The following is a 20,657-nucleotide window of genomic DNA, read 5'->3' on the forward strand; positions in this document are numbered from 1 at the left end:
GATCCCATGGGGGAATATTTATCATGCTGTGTAAAAAGCGGAGTGAAGCATTAACAGTGATGTTGCCAGGGCAACCAATCAGCAATTAGATTTCAACAGTTAGAAAATCAAAGCAAAGCATCTGATTGGCTGCTATGAGCAACATCAACAGTAATGTTTTACTCCACTTTTTACACAGCATGATAAATATACCCCTTATAGCTGGCATGGATTGCACTTTATTATCCCAAGCACTGGAGAATATATTTTCCTCTTTTCTACAAAACAAAGCTATAGTATACAACAGATCCCATTTAAAGCACAAGGTTTTGGGAAAAGTGCTGGAAAAATATTCTTATTATTGTGTTAATATCATTATTAAACACACCAGCACCAACGAGTCTACTGACCTTTTCAGTTAATATTACATTATTTTTTTCATTTGTCGTCTTTCACTGGAAATATCAGTTGTCTGTTCTTCATTGCCAGTGTATTGCAATCATGAAATTGTTACATCCAAAAGCTACACAAAGGGCTCTATTCAGCTCCTGCTACAATAATAGCAATAAGAAGAAGCAGAGTACTTAGTAGTAATAGAGACGGGCTCTTACCAGAAGTTGCGGGGAGACTGCCCTTTGAAGTGATACCGGATAAGGGTACGAGCATTCACCCGTGGCACCAACACCAACTACAAATAAAGGAAACACTCCATTAACGAAAGTGCGTGGCCAGTGTGCGTCAGATACATTGTGTCATTCCTATGCAAGCAGCTCCAACCTGATCCGTAAGCAGTGCCTGTCTCCGAGTGCGGCTACGGGGAGGATTCCTACTAGCAGGCTTTTTACCAACACAGGCATATGACACTTCTTCTCATTTAATGCTTCCACAAACAGTCCTAAGCACTCTGAAATCTTTTTTTAAACACAAAACACGGCAGCTGTAGCTAGTGAAGGGGGGGATGGGAGTAGGGAAAGAGGGCGAAAGGAGGAAAGAAAATAAGGAAAGGGGAGAAAAAGGGATGAGAGAATGGTAAATGGGACAGTTAGAACAAGAGAGGGAGGGAGGCAATGAGAGAGAACAAGTAAATCACAAGAGGGGAAGAGACTGGAATACACTTGGGTACTGACAGCACTTAAAATGTGGGGCTCATCTGTGTCGAGAATACACAAAATCCAGCTGGCTGGCCCATATTTCTATAAATAGATCTGTAGCATTGTTAGAAATAAAGTCCACAACAAACTGCCTGGGATAATTAGTGACCGCGCTACTAGAAAACTAAACCATTACACTAACATGAGTGTTTTATTATGCCTGGAATGGTGACAGTTACAATATAAGAGCATCCCATCTTCAGGGAAAAGTAACAGAAATGCCAACAAAAGTATTATATATCTGATGTCATGCCTGTGCTGTAATATAAACAGGTTTCATGTGAAGCATTAGTCCAGTTTTTAATTAAAGTCTTTGCAATCATTTTTTTTTTTTGTTTCTGTCTTCAAGTTGCATCTGATCAACCATGTTGCAAAGAACTACAGATAATTCTTATCCATGGCACTGGCTCTAAAATTCCTACCACAGGAAACCAAAGGTATTTTTCAAGTAAAAAATATAATATGTTCTCTAGACATGACACGCTATGTTTAAATACATGCAACAAGCATCCACATATTCATATGAAAGCGTTGGATTTTCTGGTGTTACTGACCCATTAAATATATTAATTCTTAAAGGGGTAGTTAACCTTTATGTTAACTTTTAGTATGTTATAGAATAGTCAGTTCTTGGCAACATTTTAATTGGTCTTCATTTTTTATTTCATATAGTTTTAAATTATTTGCCTTCTTCTTCTGTCTCTTTTGGGCTTTCAAATGGTGGTCGCTGACCCTAGCAGCCAAAAAATTGTTATTGTTACTTTTTATTACTTTACTTTCTTTTCGTACCCTCTCCTATATGTATTCCAATCTCTCATTCAAACCACTGGCTGGTTGCTAGGGTAATTTGAATCCTAGCAACCAGACAGGTGCTGAAATTTCAAACTGTAGAGTTGACCAAGAAAATAAAGAATAAAAAAAACACAAATAATATAAAATAAAGACCAACTGCAATTGGTCTTAAGAAAAAGCACTCTCTGTGTTATACTAAAAGTAAATTTTAAGGTGAACAAACCATTTAACCTATAGGACAACGTAAAATGAGTGCCCATGTTATTTTATTTGGGTACCCTTGATCCCCTTTAATATAAAGTTATGCTTCCTACAATAAGAAAAGAGCTATTAAAATAAGGTCCATAATCAATTATAAACCAACATTTGGGTCCCATAGTTTACATTATCTGGGTCACCAAAGAAGAAAAATTAAAAAACAAAAAAACCATGTACATCAGTAAAAGTAACTCATCAACAGCTGGTGGGACTTTTCAAAAAAGATGGAAGGCCACAGGCGGGTACTGTAGTACAATAGCAGCGGTAAGGCCGAAGGGTGGATATTGCCCATGCATATATTAAAAGTAAAGCATTGTGCCAAGGAAGAGATGCCATGATGGAAATGTATTAACAATAATTATTTTCCTTTAAAGGATTGTGAGTGCATGGTCTGTAAAGCAGCGCAGCAGTCACATGTAGCCATGAACATAGGGCCAGCGTGAATCCCATAAAGAGAAACACATGTGACATATGGGAGAAGGAATGCGTGACATTCCACTACCTTTTTGGTGACTGTAAAACTGGGCTGTAAGAAGGTGCAGGGGAAAATGTGCGTGTGGATGTAAGTGCACAAATACCACTGGGCTGTCTTTTAGGAAAAGTTTGCAGAAAGGACAAACAAAAAGCAAGGAAATGGTAGAGAAGCAAACTACACAGGTACCCAGCACTAGTGTCCCAGCTATTTTTTGGGGCATAAAAACAAGAGGTTATCACAGCACTGGGGTCCTATTCCATTCCAGGCAGAGAATTATCCACAAAGGATCTGTATATTATGCCCATGCTTGTGTGGGATTCTATGGGGGCTCTGGTTTCCTCCTGCACTTTTAAAACAAACAGGAAAGGGTAATTGGCTCCTGGTAAAACTAAACATTCTGTGAATGTGATAGGGACCCTTTGATTATAAGCTCTACTGGTAAAGGGATTCATGTAAATGATGTACATTATCTCTGAAAAGCACTCCAGCTGTATATAAAAGTTAAATAGAACTTTGTGCCCTCTGTGACTGGTACTCTTTTTATCCCACAGCTGTACCATATGATCCCAGCATCTTCAATGTAAGTAACAGTTCCCATGGCAGAGGGCCTCTGTGGTCACAAAAATAATGTAGAGGGTAAATGGCACCCATGAAAATGCCAGTATCCATATACATTATATCAGATTCATTACAGTTATATAATATATAATAATATACAATATATCCCCTTATAAGGAAGTACCAGTTGTATTATTATGATCCCCCTGACTAACTCCTGCATTCTAGTGCCACTCCCCTTCCAGTTACAGACAGTTTTCCCTGCACAGACAAAGTCACTAGGACTTGCTAAGCAGTGTGAATAGGTGCAGATCACCCACACAGAAAAATGTCTGAAAATGATTCAGAGGCTTCTCAGATAACAATAGGGTGCCTGTCTTCCAAAAGTCTGCATAACATAGTCACATAGTTATTTAGGTTGGAGGTTATCCTTTCCCAGAATCCTTTTGGGACTGCTGATTCAGAATAAAAACACTTATTGCCCATCAGTTGTCCCTTCCTAATGTAACAGCTGTTTAAGAGGGGCATGATTACATATATGGAAGATATAGTACATTAAAATGTATTTATATTCTGTATTATGGGATAACGCTTTGTATGTACAGGGCATTTCTTTACATTTTAAGAAAAGGTGGAAATCCTATTAGGAAGACAGACACAAAGGGTGAATTAGTGCTAAAACACTACTGGCAGATTAATCAGGGCCTTACTGTGCTTTGCACCTCGCAGCAAATGAAATATTCGTAGTGAGCGCTATACACGGGCCTGCTCTTATCACCTGCCATACAGTAAGTACAAGGCTCCTTTGTACCCTGTGCCTGCCAGTACCCCCTAAACTTGGCACCCAAACGAAGCAGAGAACAGATAGAGGGGCTTTATACAACACTGATAAACACAGGCAGCATTACAGTATGCAAAGTGCAAAAAACATGTCAGCTTGCACCTGTTTTTTGCACTTTGTACCCCACCCATTAGCGATGTGTGAGTTCACCTGCAACCTATGGGACCTGCAGTTTTACCTTTTGGTCAGGTGGGTTAGTGTTGAAATTTGGGGGACCACTGTGGGTTCAGGCTGGGTGCGGATCAGACTGGAGAAGTAGACTCTTCCTCTGCTCCCAAAGTTTCCATCATGGAACCTAAGGTGCACATAGAAGTAGCATACAGAGTGGAAATATGGGTTCAGATTGGGTGGGGTTCCTACATGGTAAGATTTTGCAGGTTAGGTTTGGGTACAGGTTAAGGTTTTAAGGGTCAGGGTCGAGTGCAGTAAGAGTAGTATAGATGTGAATGCCAGATTTTTGTATTTTTAGGAAAGGGTTAAAAAAACAAAAAAAAAAAACCCAAACATATATTTATTATAGTAAATAATAATCCAGAGATTGATCCGATTGACAGAATCATGAAGGAAAGAAAATGTTTTACGGATCTGAGATAATTTAAAGACTGCCCTTACTGCTATATTGTCTTATTCAGAATCAACTTACCCCCTCCCAATAATAATAATCACAATCATAGTACAGGTATGGGACCTGTTATCGGGACCTGGGGTTTTCCGGATAAGGGATCTTTCTGTATTTTTGGATCTCCATAACCTAAGTCTGTTAAAAACCATTTAAATATTGAATAAACCCAGTAGCCTTGTTTTGCCTCTAATAAGGATTGATTATATCTTAGTTGGGATCAAGTACAAGGTACTGTTTTATTATTACAGAGAAAAAGGAAATCATTTTTAAAAATTAGAATTATTTGCTTATAATGGAGTCTATGGGGGATGGCCTTTGCATAATTCGGAGCTTTCTGGATAACGGGTTTCCGGATAAGGGATCCCATACCGGTAATACAAGATAAAAACCAAAATTGAAACTGGATGTACATGACAATTTTATGGCAGAGTGACCATAACATTTGAGGGCAATGAACCAACTACATACAGTATGTACCACATATGTACCACAAAAGGTTTCAGAGTGTATTAAGATTTACTAAGGAGCCTTGAGTTATCTTTTTTAATCTAAACACATTTGTTAACACTTTGCCACATCACAATGAATTCACAGAACGGGAACAGTAATCTAACGTCACAATACTGACCCTGGACACTGAATGAGCAAAGAAGAAATCTGTGCTGTGTAACTATTTTTAAAAAATTATTTATGGAAAAAAAGCTGGTGATATTCACACTGCCAGATACAGCAATACATTTTTCAAACAAAAAATAAAATCAAATGTAATGCTTAAACTTGTTACTTACCCTTAGTTTTCTTCCCTCCCTAGTCTTGGACAGTTTCTGATATATATATATTACATAGAGACAGACAGTGACAGGAGGGTAAGAATGGAAAGGAGATGGACAGAAAGGGATGTGGTAGGGAGGGCACACTTAAGCCAGTCAGGGGTCAGACACTGACCCTTAGCAGCTGTCAGTATTAGCACCAGCTGTCCTTTGGCCCCTAGACTTGACCCTGAGACCTTAGGTTTCAGGCTGAGAGTACTACTGTGCTCCATGGAGCTGAACTGCACAAGTGCAGATGCTAATAGCAACGAATCAGCAATTCATTTTGATCACTCCAAATTTAAAACAAAGCTCTCTTGCTATAGATGACTGCTCTGGTATAATTCATCATCTGTTAGTAAATTATCCCCAACACATATTTTGAACCCACATATTACAATGATTACAAGAATTACAGTGAACATAAAGCTGTTTAAAGTTCATATTTTGTCAGCCCTTTATTCTAACTGGCCATCAAGCTCACTGCCTGGGACCGATGAAATTTGCACCAGGAATGTGCAAATTAATGTTGATGACATAAATTGGCAGTGAGGTTACTGCCAGACCTTGATGCACTAACTGCATATTTACTTTGCCAACCCTGTTATGATTCCCTGGGGCCAAATGACTATATACAGTGTATCTGCCCATCAACATATCCGCATGCCTACACCCCAAAAGAAGAAAATTTTACAAAAAATTAACAAATACGGAAATGCATCCTTAAAAGTGGACCAAATAATTAATTGTGTACAATAAATACAATACTTCACCATCTAAAAGTTGTTGAGGGCATGTAGAAGTCAGTGGGAGCTGTCCTTGGCAAAATGCAACAAACTTTATTTAATTTATGGTTTTGAGGTTTTCATAATTTTTTTTTTTAGTTTGTAGGCGCACAAAAGTTCTTACGAAAACAAGGATTTTGAGGTTTTTGTATTCTTATTTGGATTCTTTTCACAGGTTTTTTTCAATTGTGCTTTCTTAAAATTAATAAATTACCTGTCATTCGTAGATTAAGAGGTTTTTAGTGGTTTCAAAAACCACAAAAATCTGAATCAGAATGTTGAGCCAACCCAGACCCTGTGAATTTAAAGCGCTGGAAAACGGAAATAGATGCATCTTTTTTTTTTTGGAATTAGGGTTTATATTTCATTCTGTATTTTGTCAAATATTTTGTGGGCAATTCGGTATTAAGCTGAAACTAAAAGTTATGGATTCACTACATCCCCTGATTATAAGTAAAGAAGAATTGATGGTTTCTAGGTGGAGTATCAGTGAGGGAGGAGCTGTTTTTTTTTCTTCTGTCCAGCCTCCAGAGGTAAAGATTCCATATAGTGCTTGTACTGACAGGTAGGGCTGTATTTGAAAAAAAACATTGTATAGGTATCGGACCCCTTATCCAGAAAGTTCCGAATTACGGAAAGGCCCTCTCCAATAGACTCCATTATAAGCAAATAATTCAAGTTTTTTAAAAATGATTACCTTTTTCTCTGTAATAATAAAACAGTACCTGTACTTGATCCCAACTAAGATATAATGAATCCTTATTGGAAGCAAAGCAAGCCTACTGGGTTTATTTACAGTTTAAATAATTTTTTTTAGAAGACTTAGGGGCCCATTTACTTACTCACGAACGGGCCGAATGCGTCCGATTGCGTTTTTTTCGTAATGATCGGTATTTGGCGATTTTTTTGGAAAATTGTCGCGACTTTTTCGTTACCAATGCGATTTGCGCGAAAAAACGTGAGTTTTTCGTAGCCGTTACGATGCGCTCGTATTTTGTCGCGACTTTTTCGTAGCCTTCGTGCCAAGTGCGAAAGATTCGGATTCATTCAAGCATCAGTATGGTGACTTGGGCCAGGTTGGAGCTGCAGGGTGCCATTGAGTCCTATGGGAGCCTTCCAAAATCATGCTAAGTCTGAAAGTTTCGCCCGCTGCTTTCGAGCGCTCAATACAAAAAAATCGTATTGGTAACGAAAAAGTCGCGACAATTTCCGAAAAAGTCGTAAAGGCGCAAAAAAATCGCAAAAAATACGAAAAAGTCGCAAAATGTTCGTTTTCCAATCGGATTTTTCCAATTCGGATTCGAATTCGTGTCTTAGTAAATCTTCCTCTTAAGGTAGGAGATCCAAATTACAGAAAAACCCCTTATCCGGAAAACCCCAGGTCCCCAGCATTCTGGATGACGGTCCCATACCTGTACTGATTTTTTTGCACTTTGCTTTTTTTATACACTTATGTCAAACTTCTCTTGCAGATTCTGCCTTGCCCAAACAAGTCATTGATCTTTTCCAAAATCCTCTTTATCATCTCTCAAAACCCATCCTGTCCATCAAAGCCTTTGCTGATAATCCAACTAAGCAGAAGAGCTTGAGGCACAAGACACTGAGGAGCATGAGGCCTGATATAATAGGGAATGAATGAATATGTTATGGCAGAGAGCCATCAGAAGAGCTTTACATACACTTAACTCATACCCTGCACTGACTGAGAGAACACATTTGCATTTCTAAGTAGTGGAAACAAAAATGTAAAGAACCTTTATTAGGTTCGAAGAGAGAACATGTACATCCACAACTACAGTCAGCTAAGTACAATTTTGAACACAATTGCCATGTATTTTCCCATCATTCTGGTGTCACTCTGCTCACAAAAGAACAATTACCTAGGACGATTACCTTGATGCTTCGCACCTACTGCAACTGTGTCACCAAAATTAACAAAACTGAGCCAAACTTTGTCTGTCTGGTGTTGTTTCCGCTGTTTGCAACATGTCTGCCCTATTTTTCCAGCACAACTGAACTGTGGCAATTGAAGCAGGGCACTGAAGGAACCCTGTAGCAACTGCCTGGTGAGGAGGTGGCTCATGTACATTCAAAAGTTCAGCTGTGCGAAAACCTACTTTTATTACAGATACTTGCATTAAAATACACTCCTTGAACTTCCATATAGTTGCGCTTAGAGCTGCTTAGTCCTTCCTGCCTTGAAATTGAGCATTGCTGCGCCTATTGATACAAAACGACTCTGGAGCTACCACCACTTCTCGACCAGGTGTTAGCTCCAGGGTTCCCTCAGAGTCCTGCGTCAATCACTGCAATTCAGCTGCACACTGAACACCAAAAAATGTGCACACACACTTTTTGCATTAATTCTGTTAGAATGGTTAAGCATTTTTGTCAAAAGCATCACCCCTTTGTGACTACAATGACGCTGGAATTCTGGAAAAATGCTGCACTGAGCGAAAAAACATGGCAATTCTGCTTGAAATTCCACTTTGCTCACTGCACTTGTGGACGAACATTAGCCCCTGTGTCTTTCCTATAAACCATCTAGTGCTATAGGGTGCAGTTTTTTTGCAATATTAATTGCTCTAACAAAGCTTAGACAACATTTACGAGGGATCTGTAGATCAGAAGCCACAGAACCAACTGCCATCTGAAACTGGAGCTCACGCATGCTGATGGCTAAGCTCCCCTAATGATATCTTCTTGTTGGAAGAGAAGCAATGAGGTGCCAGTCTCCCATGCTAGCCTTCCTCTGCTCTTATAATGACGCAGAACTACAGGAATACTGGCTACGCACATCAGACAGGGCCATAAGATAGGAAATTATTTACTTATATGTACACGCTGTAAGGTGCAACTAAAGTTAATCTGCACAAACATTTTATGATTAACCAACACGTTGTTTGGATGCTCAGAGTTTGGGTATTAATTCATTAAGAACACAGTGCTGGAGCAGAATAAACAAGATGCTTGTAGCAAATAGACAAAAGGTCTAAGGAAATCTGGTTCAGATATTGCATACAGGCTGTTTCAGCAGCACAGAATGGCCAAATAACATGGTGGCCCATTGGTTTGTCAGGCCACTCTTGCTGGAACTTTTTTGGACAGTGGCCATTAGGGAAAGAGAGAGCGAATGTTAACTAATAAAGAAATAGACTAATAATTAACAGTTCAGAGCACAGACAGAGATGATGGTTCTCCTTAGGTTTCACTTTTTTCCTGCAGTCTATGCACAAATTACTTTGGTTTCTAGGTTGCTCCCCTCAGAAAACATATCACCCAAACCATATGAATCATATAAATGTGCAAAAATACAGAAATGAGACAATGCAATTCACGTGGTTTGGAAACTCGCCTTGGTATTTTTGGGTGCTTTGTTACCTGCAGGAAGCCCCATGTCCCATGGGCAACAAATTGCTCAGTGTGCCACTGCCCTTGCAGTGTGGGCGGACTATCTACTTTAATATCTTAAAGCACCTTATAGTTGCAACTAAAAAGTTCTTATGAACAAAATAAGGCTTCCTACTGGACATACACATACTAATAAAATTGTACAAAACAAAGCTAACTCTGAGGACGTGCACCCTGCCTTACTGCTGACTGTATGTATAAAATAGCAAATTCCCACCACTATTTCACTCAATGCCAACATATTTTAAATAAAATTCCTATATTGCAGAGGGTTGCAATGGTCTCATATTTATTTATGCACGGTCCTGGAGTATTTTCCATGGTTAAATAAAGGGATATGCCAGTGTCTGTAAAACAATATGTGCCCCTGACCCAAAATAGTCCTTTATAGAGAAGTGAGCTCATGTCTTATATACAGAAACGCATTTCACACGGGCGTCGCAAAAGGCTGTGTGTGATAAATACTTGAGCATTGTAGGTGGCCATAGGCAGGGATTCCAGCTATGCCTTGTATGCATCACAACAAAAATATGAATATTATTTGGGAGAGCTATGGGTAAGTCAGACATGAACACATAAGAACAGACAATTAGAAGGGAAACAGGTTCAGAAGACATGAATAGCTGGGCAGAGGAAAGCAGGGATAAATCTTTAGAAGAATATACAGTAGAGTAAGCAAAAAGAATGAGAAGAATGGAATTGAAATTTAAAACTCAGGGATGTCAAATGGGCAAAAGGACAAGAGAGAGAGAGACAGGGATTGGTTAGAAGAGAAGGTGAAGCACATGATTAAAAGCATCCCATTCATTCTTCTGAGACAATTTTATGGCTGTCTACATAAATCACTGCTTGCACTATACCTCAGCACTATGGAGCCACACAATGTGCAGCTCCGGAGACATGGCATCATAGGACCCACTGCGCTGGACTCCACAGGAAATACTTTAGACTTGCTGTCCCATTCCAAACATTATTTACTACATCGTGTTGCTGCCTAAAATTTCCCTTACAAACCAGCAGCATCTAGATATTTACACTCTGTTTAAAGGAAAACTATACCCCCAGAAAGAATAATAAAACAGCAGATAGTTTATATCATATTAGGTGGCCTATTAAAGAATCTTACCAAACTGGAATTTATAAATACAGGTATGTATATACTTGTTATCCAGACTGATTGGGACTGGGAGGGGTTTCTAAATAAGGAATCTTTCCATAATTTGGATCTCCATACCTTAAGTCGTTGTTCAGGAGTATAGTTTTCCTTTAATAGAGGGGGAATGCAACACAGATTTCAAACTGCTCCCCTCTATAGGTCGACTGGATTTTATTTTAAATAGATAACTGAATAAAAATTGTTCACATTTCATTAAGAATTTACTTTTTATTTGGGGTAAAGGTAAAAGTGGCATATGTTCTGGTCCTCTTGGGAAAAAACATGTCATTTAAAATCCCTGTCCTTTCTATTTTGGTAAAATCAGTAATGTGCTGCCATATGGCACAACATTAACTCATTAAGAAAGTTTTTTTTCCCAAGTTTCAAAAAATGTGAGAGGGAAGGGTCCAGGCAATAAGTTGACTGTTTATATAAAATGATGTTACAACTTTGAGCATCCCACAGACAGCTGAAGGGTTTCACACTGCCTATTCCTTGTCTGCCCTCAGCATACTATTTATAAGCTTGCCTCGCTTTCTCTTTGAGGGGGATTGAGGGCACCACTATCATTTTCCCTTCACAGTAGAATTAAATTGTTGCCAGAGGCCTAGGGGAAATGCTAAATATTTAAACAGTATAAATCTTTAAAACAATATTTGTCAGACATGCACTCCTCAAATGTGATGGGAGACACACACACAAACAAAAATCACACTTTGTACGAATAGTCTGTTCCAAAGAAACGCTGAATATGCACTCTCACCACTTTCTATTCATTTAATAAGAAACAGGATCTCGCTCTTTTCCACTGCACATATTTGAGGTTTCCGGTCTGGAAATGTCATTTGGAGATGTTATCTGATGTAGAACCATTCTGTGTGCAGTGCTGTGACTCCCAGAACTGGTCCCTAAACCACGTGTATCCTCACAATGACTCACACAACTGCATATCCTAAAGGAAAAGGGAATAGATGTGCTGTTTGGTTATTAGCCGCTGCCTATTTCTGTATGAGTCTTAGCACCTAGGCAAAAATACACATGGCAATGCAGTATATCTACAAATTAGAAACACTGCAAAGAAAGTGGGCCCTAGGAACCAAACAGGTCAATTGGAGAGACGGTGCCATGGCATGGTTAGGAGGGGAGGCTCCTTAGCTGAGTTAGGTTCCAATGAGTTATGGGAACTGTAGTCCTATTAGTGATTGGCATGGGGTGGGCTAGAAGCCCACAACATCCACACTGCTTATCTAAATCTTATCTTTTTATGCACCTGCAATGGCAAATCGAAATCTAATTGCCTTCCTTGTTATCTCTTTCCTTCTACCTTGCACTGTTTTTTATACCTGATTTCTCATCCACCCAACATGTTGGGTCATTACAGTCTGTTTTAAAGGGAAATCACCAGACTTTTTAATCATAATTTTGTACAAAACTGACAAACTTTCTCCCAGGGAAAGCTGCCTATAAAGCTGTTATAATGGTATAACAGTATTGGGTTTCATTGGCATTATATTATGTACACAGAGCTTCCATTCACATAGAGATAAGTATCACTCTTGTTATCAGTATCATTAAATCACATTTTGCTGCCTTGAAAAAGGGGTCCTTTTCATTCACTAAAATGCATCAAAATATAAAATGCTGTGTATAAATAGTCTAATAAGTAAGGTTTGTGTTGGATAATAACTTCTGCCTACTGTCATTTTTGCACAAAAAAAGTGCAGAACAGTGAAACTGAAAGCCCTTATTACAACTTCAGTGTTTGTTAGAGCCATTGTGGGAGAAGGAAAAGTCAGGTAAATGTCCTTTCCCACTTATAGCCCCTGCCCACAGGCAACAGGGCGGGAGAACGCATCATCTCTATATAAACAAACCCTTCTTATAAATAGGGAGAGAATGGGAGGTAGTAAGAGTAAAAAAAACAATGATTAATTATTGCTTCACAATAACAAAAATAGGAAGAAAATACAGTTTTTTAATTAAAATAATAAGCACGAGGCATTTTCAGCTCATGATGAACACAGATGTGACCTAGCCCTTAACCTTTTCAGTACAGCAACTCTTTTACCCTTCCGATTACCATGTTGCCGAAAGTGTAGAATAGACCGTGTCTGCACTTAAAGAGTTAAAAGTGAGTGAGTGGAGGTGGTTTGGAAAAACAAATATCTGCCACATATGCCTTCCCTATAACATGATGGAAAACCAGAACACAACTTCTTCATATTTTGTCAGGGGAGGGGGGTCTTTTCCTGAGAAAAGACATGGAAAGCGATACAGGAGTCGGAATGCACTTGTAGTTTTTCTACAGCAGAATGGATAAGGTTACAGTGGTGACTTCCAGAGATGGACTCCAAATCTGACCAGTTGCTTTCTGAGCAGCAAGTGACACAAGTGACAACTGATACACTCATTAGCAAGCCCACACCACTAGAATTTCTGTATGGCACACATCAGGCCCTGGGGAGGAGGTTAATAGCCTTAGGATACACAAGATGGATGTGGCACACAGACTACTTCCCGGTTGCTCCCAGGGATGTCAGAGGGGACATTTGTACCCAGGCACAACAGCTGCCCACTACTTAACCGTTTCAATGGTGGCAGTTGGCTTTTAAGCAGGAGATGTAGACTTTACATTAGTTATAAAGTCAGTGGAGACGCCTTACTCTAATGGTGCCGCACTATGCTTCTCTTTTCTCTCTAGTTTTAGATAATTACAGTTTTAGATAATTACATGTAAAACACCAAAGAATATTCTTTTTATGTTTAAAAGCCTCAGATCTAGTGTAATGATTTGGACTAATGAGAAAGCACAGTACATAACTAATATGTATTAATCCAAGTATCTATAAATGAGGTATAACCCTTAAATGGCTGGTTCACCTGTGTTATAGAATAGCCATTTCTAAGAATCTTTTCGGTTGGTCTTCGTTTTTTATAATTTGTGAATTATTTGCCCTCTTCTTCTAACTCTCCGCAGCTTTCAAATGAGGGTCACAGAACCCAGCAGCAGAAAAGCTATCATCTGTGAGGCTACAGTATTATTATTATTGTTACTTTTTAAAACATATCTTTCTATTTGGGTCTTCTCCTATTCATATACCAGTGTCTCATTCAAGCCACTTCCTGGTCCCAAAGGAAATATGGTCCCTAGCAACAAGATAAAAGTTATCTCACAGGTGAGCAACCCCTTTAACACAAACTAATAAGTACTGACATCACTACGCTCAGTTAACAGGTAACTGCTACTGCATTTTTGACTGTTTTACATGCAGCAATTTAAATTCATCCCAGTCCAAAGGTATTTTCGTGAGCTTTGCCGCCTACGGGGGTGGGGGAGTACAATTTCCCATGAGTGACAAAACGTGCCCTCATCCTAAGGGTGTTTTTCCTTGTGTAAGTGTGTCACAATAAGTTTACTGAGAATAAACCATAGCAATACATAAATAGCATATGGGTTGCCCATAGAAGGATGTTTTAGAGACTATAAAAGAAACTTTCTTTCCCTGCAGTATATTGTAAAGATGTCAGTCATAAAAGTAACCACTGTCTATGCCATTTCTTACCGCATAATAAAACACAGAGCCTTTAGTAACAATTTACAAGTGTGAGTTATAATTATATTTCAGTAAGCTATGGAATGCTGAGCTGCAGTCCAATTGTTACTTCAAAGCTACCCATAATATATGTGCTATGTGATTTTTTTTTTTTTTTTTTGTTTAATGTACTTTTGTTTATTGCAAGACATGAATCAAAGCAAGGAACACAAGCTGCCCGGTATAGTGCCTAAATGCATGGTATTCACATCGGCTAAAGCATATATATTAGCAACCAGTATGGGTTACTTGGATGCACAGACTCACCATATGTTGGATTCCTTGTCTGTCAGTTATTTCCCAGTATTTGTCGTGCCTGTATGGCGAACTAATGAAGTGATTACTTTCCTCTGTTTGTGTTTAGTCTGATAGATCCCCGACCAAGACTGTCCCTGACTCATACCAGGAAGTGCCCAGGAATGCATTCAGCAGTTTCACTACAAATGGGCCATCTTTGGAAGCCTCTTTTTTCTTACCATAACCATAACCATTTTGGACAAGTGTAAAATGCAGTGTTTCATAGTGTTTCAATAGATGTTTCAATGTGAAGGAGAATTCCACTTGTAAGCATGCGTACCATGCAGCACTGAGGTTCTGAGTTAAATCCCAACCAGTGTGCTATCATCATTGAGTTATGTTCTCCCATACCTGTGTGTTCCCTCCTAGTGCTTCTAAAACCTTCAGGCAGGTCAAATGCTCTTGGATAAAACTGACCCTAAAGTGTGTGGCATGGCACTAAGCTGTAAAAGAATGATGTTGATGAGGAACTGTCTTGGTAATGAAGAAATTAAAAAGCATGATTACAATAAAGCAATATTACAGTAAACACATTTTTTTGCAAGTTTGGGAAGGCACACACGGGTTATCCACTTAAACTTAACATACTTACCCAAAAAAGCCGATAGGACAAGGTAAGCATCAGAGGATGACCATTCCCTTAGGCAGCACCTAGTAATTGCTGTAAGTGACCCTGCACCCCATGCAAGTGCTCCTTTTTGTAAAAAAAAAAATGCACCGACCCCAGGTACATTCCAAACAGCGCTGGGCTACCATTTTTGGCTGCTTCCCAGTGGCCCTTTCTGCTGCTCAGGGCTGAGCACATGTGGAATATAGTAGTAATTATAGATTTTACAATTCTGTTGCATACACATATTCCAAAAGGCTGAATGGGCCATTGGGAAGATGGCAGCAGTGCACCCTGGGTCAGCGCACTTTTCAGCTTTTTACAAATTAAAAATGAACGAATCTGAGTTCAATGCTTTGAAATAAAAGCATACGTAAGAACCGAATTTGGGGGGTAGGATTTGTTATTTAGTAAAACGAACTGGCCAGTGAACAATTTTAAATGCAAAGTAAATTAAAGTATAGATGTAACAATGCACAATAGTAATACCCTTAAACAGTGAAGAAGCTGGGCTGATTTCAGTCCAAATTAAAAAAAAAAATAAAAAAAAATTATGTTTTGTGTCAGCTGTGGGGTGCGGAAAATGAGTCTAAATCCCCGGGAATTGCACAGTCGCTAGATGCTGTTAACATATGTTAATTTTGTACAAGAGTCCCTAGGTGTGGCTGCCGAGTCATGGGCCATCTGGGTGTAATCCTCTCACAATGCAAGAACCAAATGGGTTTAAAACACGCTCTGAGTAAAATGCATGCAGTTGTTGTGGGCAGACAGTGGTCTCTGATAAAAGCAAGGAAAGTTCTTGGTATTATGCTGTATTTTATACTGATTATTACATTGACTTGATGCATTACATGTGCATTCTATACGCCAGATGTTTCAGCCCAAAGGAAGATTTCATGTAATGAACCCTGCCTAGTTGCAAAGTGGTGCTCAGCCTCACTCAACATAGTGCAACGCTGCTGGCAAATATCAGGAGTTTTCTTTCGGCTTTTAATAAAAATTCATCCCAGAGACCAAGAGAAATATTATCAGCTGTTCGTCTTAAAATTCCTTGCTTCAGGCAATAGGTATTTGATTCCCCCCTGTATTTATTGAAAAGATGCACATTCCACTGATTCCCTGACCAGGTCTTCAGTAATACTTTTCCATGGTAACTCAAAGAAACAAGAGAAGACATTTCTGTAGGTATTATTTGTTACCGATATAGGGCAGGTTCACAGATGAAACTCAATGGGGTCACTGAAGCTAAAAACATAACTGAGCCAAACTGGGCTTTCTAAAGCCCACCAAAGAACCCGACATCCAGGGCCCACTTTCACAAGAGTTAGCTGTAGATTGCAAGTACTAAATGTCAGGGTCAGAACTAAGGGTAGGCAGAAGAGTTATGTGCCTAGGGTGTAACAATGGGTGGGGGTGTGCTAGTCACATACCACTTCTGTCTGCCTACCCCAAGTCTAAGCCCTCGCCCCACCACCATCGTTAGTCACTGAGCGTGCCCCACACACCCGATGTCATCACTACGCATGTGAGGGATGGGTACAACATAGCTGGCCGGATTCTGCTCAGTTGTTATAGGTGTAATACAGGGTAGGAATGGGCTGATGGGAAATTTCAGGCAGAGCCTGATTATTCTATCACTCTGGCAGACCATTCTGTTCCTGGTCCTACACAATGACATTGTATTTTGATTTTGTGACTTCTGAGAGTGTAGAATGGTGCATATCTGATTTACTCAAAGGGGTTCTCCATCCAAAAATACTTTTTGCATAATGAAAAAAATGTATTTCTTCTGCAGCTTTCCAATATAATTTTTTTATTGGTTTTGGCACACAACAGCAGCTTTTGTTTATACCTATTTGTGCTATGGTTTTGACAATGTAACAGGAGTCAAGTTTTCTCCAGGTTTTTGTAACTGGGTGGTCTGCAGCATTATTTTTAGGTATCAGATCCAGGAGTGCTGACAAAAAGTCAACCCGCACCTGGCCCGAACCTGCCTGCTTCCCACCCGCCCAACCAGGCAATCCAGCCCAATTTATAGACCAGCGCCCAACGCACTCTATCTCTGAAATCATGAAGGGGATGGAGCACCACACCTATAAATAGAGGCTGCCAGAAGCAGGGCACAGTAAGGTGCGGGCAGGAGGGCAGAAGGAAGAGCTCGGCCTGCACTCGCCCAACCCATGGGTACTGTGGGTTTTGGGCCAGCCCGCACATCACTATTGGCTATCCACCCAACAGCACAGAGGGATCAGCCAACAGCACCAGAGATCTAAATACATGACTGATATTCAGCATAGGTGGGGTGCAAATCTGAGGAGGACACAAATTGTTTTACTCCTCAAACAAAACCCATTTCTGTAAGATTTCAAATATATGGCCAATACAGGTTCCTTATAATTTTCTTTCTGCTTAAAGAGTGCTGCGTGCACAGACTTGGGGAGGGGGGATTCAAAGTTTGTATATGCATTCACCAGCACACAGCTGACAGTGTGCATTGCATGTGACTTAACCTCAAACTTCTGTGTTTAATTAAAAAGCTCCCTTTAATTACATTTGCCTCTGATGTTCTGAAAGGATTCCAACTTCTTTTCTGCATTTATTAAAACCAAATGATTTGTGATGATGTCACTTTAAAAAAAAAATGTGTGCTAGAATTCAGAGGCACCAATGTGATGGGAATCTTAGCCATGGCTCGCACGCAGTCACCATCACTGCCCAAGCTTGCTACCCAGTCCGCCCATGTGTAGGTGGAGCCAATATCCTGCTGAAGTCGTGGGCCCACCTATATAGAACAGAAACACGGTATCCATCCGTTTAGCCGATTGGTTGGATACCAGAGTACAGCTACCTTTATTAGCATCATATCATTATTGCCCTGTAACTAGCATAGCTACTGTATGTAGTTCAGTACTTACACCTACTGAACAGATGGAATGAAAGTATCCTGCCATCAAACGATACGGACCTGCTTCCTCTAAAAACTGTAATACTGAAAATGAGCTTTTCAGAAGGTCCAGCAGGAAGCAGAGAAGTACGGGCAAGAGTTTAAGGGGGAAGCAATGCAAGGGTTGTTATCACCAGGTGGGTGCTATGAGCTCAGATATGGAAAATCCTGCAGTTTGCATCATGGGGGTTATGGTTTATGTTAACAGTAAATGAGCCACGTGCATATTTTACCAATGACTTTCCCTGAACACGGTCATCTGGCCAATCCAAGATGCAGGGTAAGAGTGTGATCTCACTTGTGTGAGACTGCAGATGGTGATGAGACTGTGCTAATATTCTGTAGATATCATTATAGTGTCACTATGACCTAACCTCCAGACTGTTAAAGGGAAAGTATAAAAGTATATGTTACTTTTGCTTTATTTTTTTCTATAAAATCTTAAAAATGTTTAAGCTAATTTCATAAAAGCCGCACATACAAACACACACATGCATGGCCATGGCGCCTGTTCGAATGTTAACTTTAAAGTTTGAGAATGTCTTCCTATTCTTAAAGGAACAGTAACACCAACAAATTAAAGCGTAAAAAGTTGTTTAGATAACAGTTTATATAAATAAGCTGCTGTGTAGCCACAGGGGCAGCCATTCAAGCTGGGAAAAAACCACAGGTTATATAGCAGATAAAAGATCAGTTTCTGTAGAATACAATGGTTTTACAGAGCTTATCTGTTGTCTGCTATATATCTTGCCATTTAGCCCTATGTCAAATTGAATGGCTGCCCCCATGGCAACACAGCAGCTTTGTTTATTCAAACTATAGTGTTTCTGATGCAAACACATAATTTTTACCAGTGCAGGGCAACAGTCCATTATCTTTTAATTAATATAATACACTTTTATTTTTTGTTACTGTTCCTTTAAAGGAAAAGTAACACAAAAAAATTTCAAGTGAAAAATCTATTCTACCCTGCCCCAATAATTGCCCTATCCTGCAAACCATTTAGTATTTTGAATGCTTTATTAGAAAATACCTGTTAAAACTTGGCTTACGGCGATGCAGGGGAAGCATCCACTATGTAGCTATTGATTGTTCAATCCTAGCCTGACTCCTTCCTATACAGAAGGAATTCAATTGATCAATCGATCGTCGCATAGTGGATGCTTCCCCTGAAGCTTCCCCTGCATCAACGTATCGCCTTTTTTCAAAGGACCGGAAGCCAAGCTTTAGCAGGTATTTTCTAATAAAGCATTCAAAATACTAAATGGTTTGCAGGATAGGGCAATTATTGGGGCAGGGTAGAATAGATTTTTTACTTAAAAATTGTTTGTGTTACTTTTCCTTTAAGAAAATGTTGACGCACAAGAGGAAGCAATTCTCAAACCTAAAGGTTCACATTTAGTGCCCCGAAATGCTTATTGAGTTTAGAGTTTCAAATGAAAAAGTATTTTCCATTCCAAGATTCTTTATAAAGATTTGCTGGAGGCAGGCCAAACTGTGGCCCCTGCACAAGCAGGTGGCCAAAAGATTACAAGGGCACTTCCCTGTGCCTAATACCGAGGGACCCTTACAAAACAACTAGAAGGTTATGGGAACAAACCAGCTGGGGAAGAGGACAGAGAAAAGTTAAAGGGGCATCTGGTAAACTATTCTATAGTCTGTGCTTCTTGCACATAAATCAGAACAAAAACTATTTACAAAAAGTCACAAACCTATCAGACAGTTTATAATAACAATGTTGCAACAGAAACAATGTCATTTATTTAAATGCTGCTTTTCCATACCAATAATAGTTTGGCCCATTTTATTAGCCTGAGAACAGATCTTTTTGGTTACCAAATTGCTGACCCCAGTAATTGGAAAGTATTTACTGTAACATTCCAGGTTGGAGAAAGAATCAACAATTATTTAAAAACCAGCTCTGAATATCAATGTCTACATCAGGGGTGGGCCCCTTGGCCTTTTTAATCCGGCCCGCGGCCAACGCCAAGTCTCATCACGCGAGACTTGGTGTCATTGGCGGGCCAGAATTAAACAGACTAAGGGGGCGTAACGCTGGCCTGGCCCTGCCTGCCCTTGCCCGGGGGTAAGTAAATGTGGCCCGTGAGCCAAAAAAATTTGCCCACCCCTGGTCTACATCCTAATGAAAATTAAGGAAAACTATAACACTGCAAGACAGTACAAAAATATAGCAAATGTTAATATTTAGTATTGGAAAATATATATTTCTAACAGTATGTGCCATTGGATAATCCCATATTGAAACACTGTCACTTTAAGCATTAAGTCCATCCCTTCCGTCTCTGTGACTGATGAGGGGCACACATACATAGTACTGTAAATACATAGGTTACATCTATTGGCCGAGCTGTGAGCTGT

The 20,657-nt window shown here is 39.6% G+C and overlaps 1 protein-coding gene across 6 annotated transcripts in view; it reads right to left on the reverse strand.

The window, feature by feature from the left end:
* Positions 1–20,657, reverse strand: part of ppp2r3a (protein phosphatase 2 regulatory subunit B''alpha) — a 95,006-nt gene that overhangs the window by 41,166 nt on the left and 33,183 nt on the right. For 4 of the 6 annotated variants that reach the window (XM_031902683.1, XM_031902681.1, XM_031902679.1 and 1 more), the window contains one exon: positions 591–667. The exons of 1 other annotated variant lie outside the window; for it this stretch is intronic. The gene's annotated coding sequence lies outside the window, so the exon portion shown is untranslated. Of the gene's footprint in view, positions 1–590; positions 668–756; positions 857–20,657 lie in introns of those variants that run through there. One more of the 6 variants, XM_031902682.1, reaches the window with a different exon arrangement.

Source organism: Xenopus tropicalis, chromosome 5 (assembly GCF_000004195.4).
Source record: "Xenopus tropicalis strain Nigerian chromosome 5, UCB_Xtro_10.0, whole genome shotgun sequence".
NCBI classification, from domain to species: domain Eukaryota; kingdom Metazoa; phylum Chordata; class Amphibia; order Anura; family Pipidae; genus Xenopus; species Xenopus tropicalis.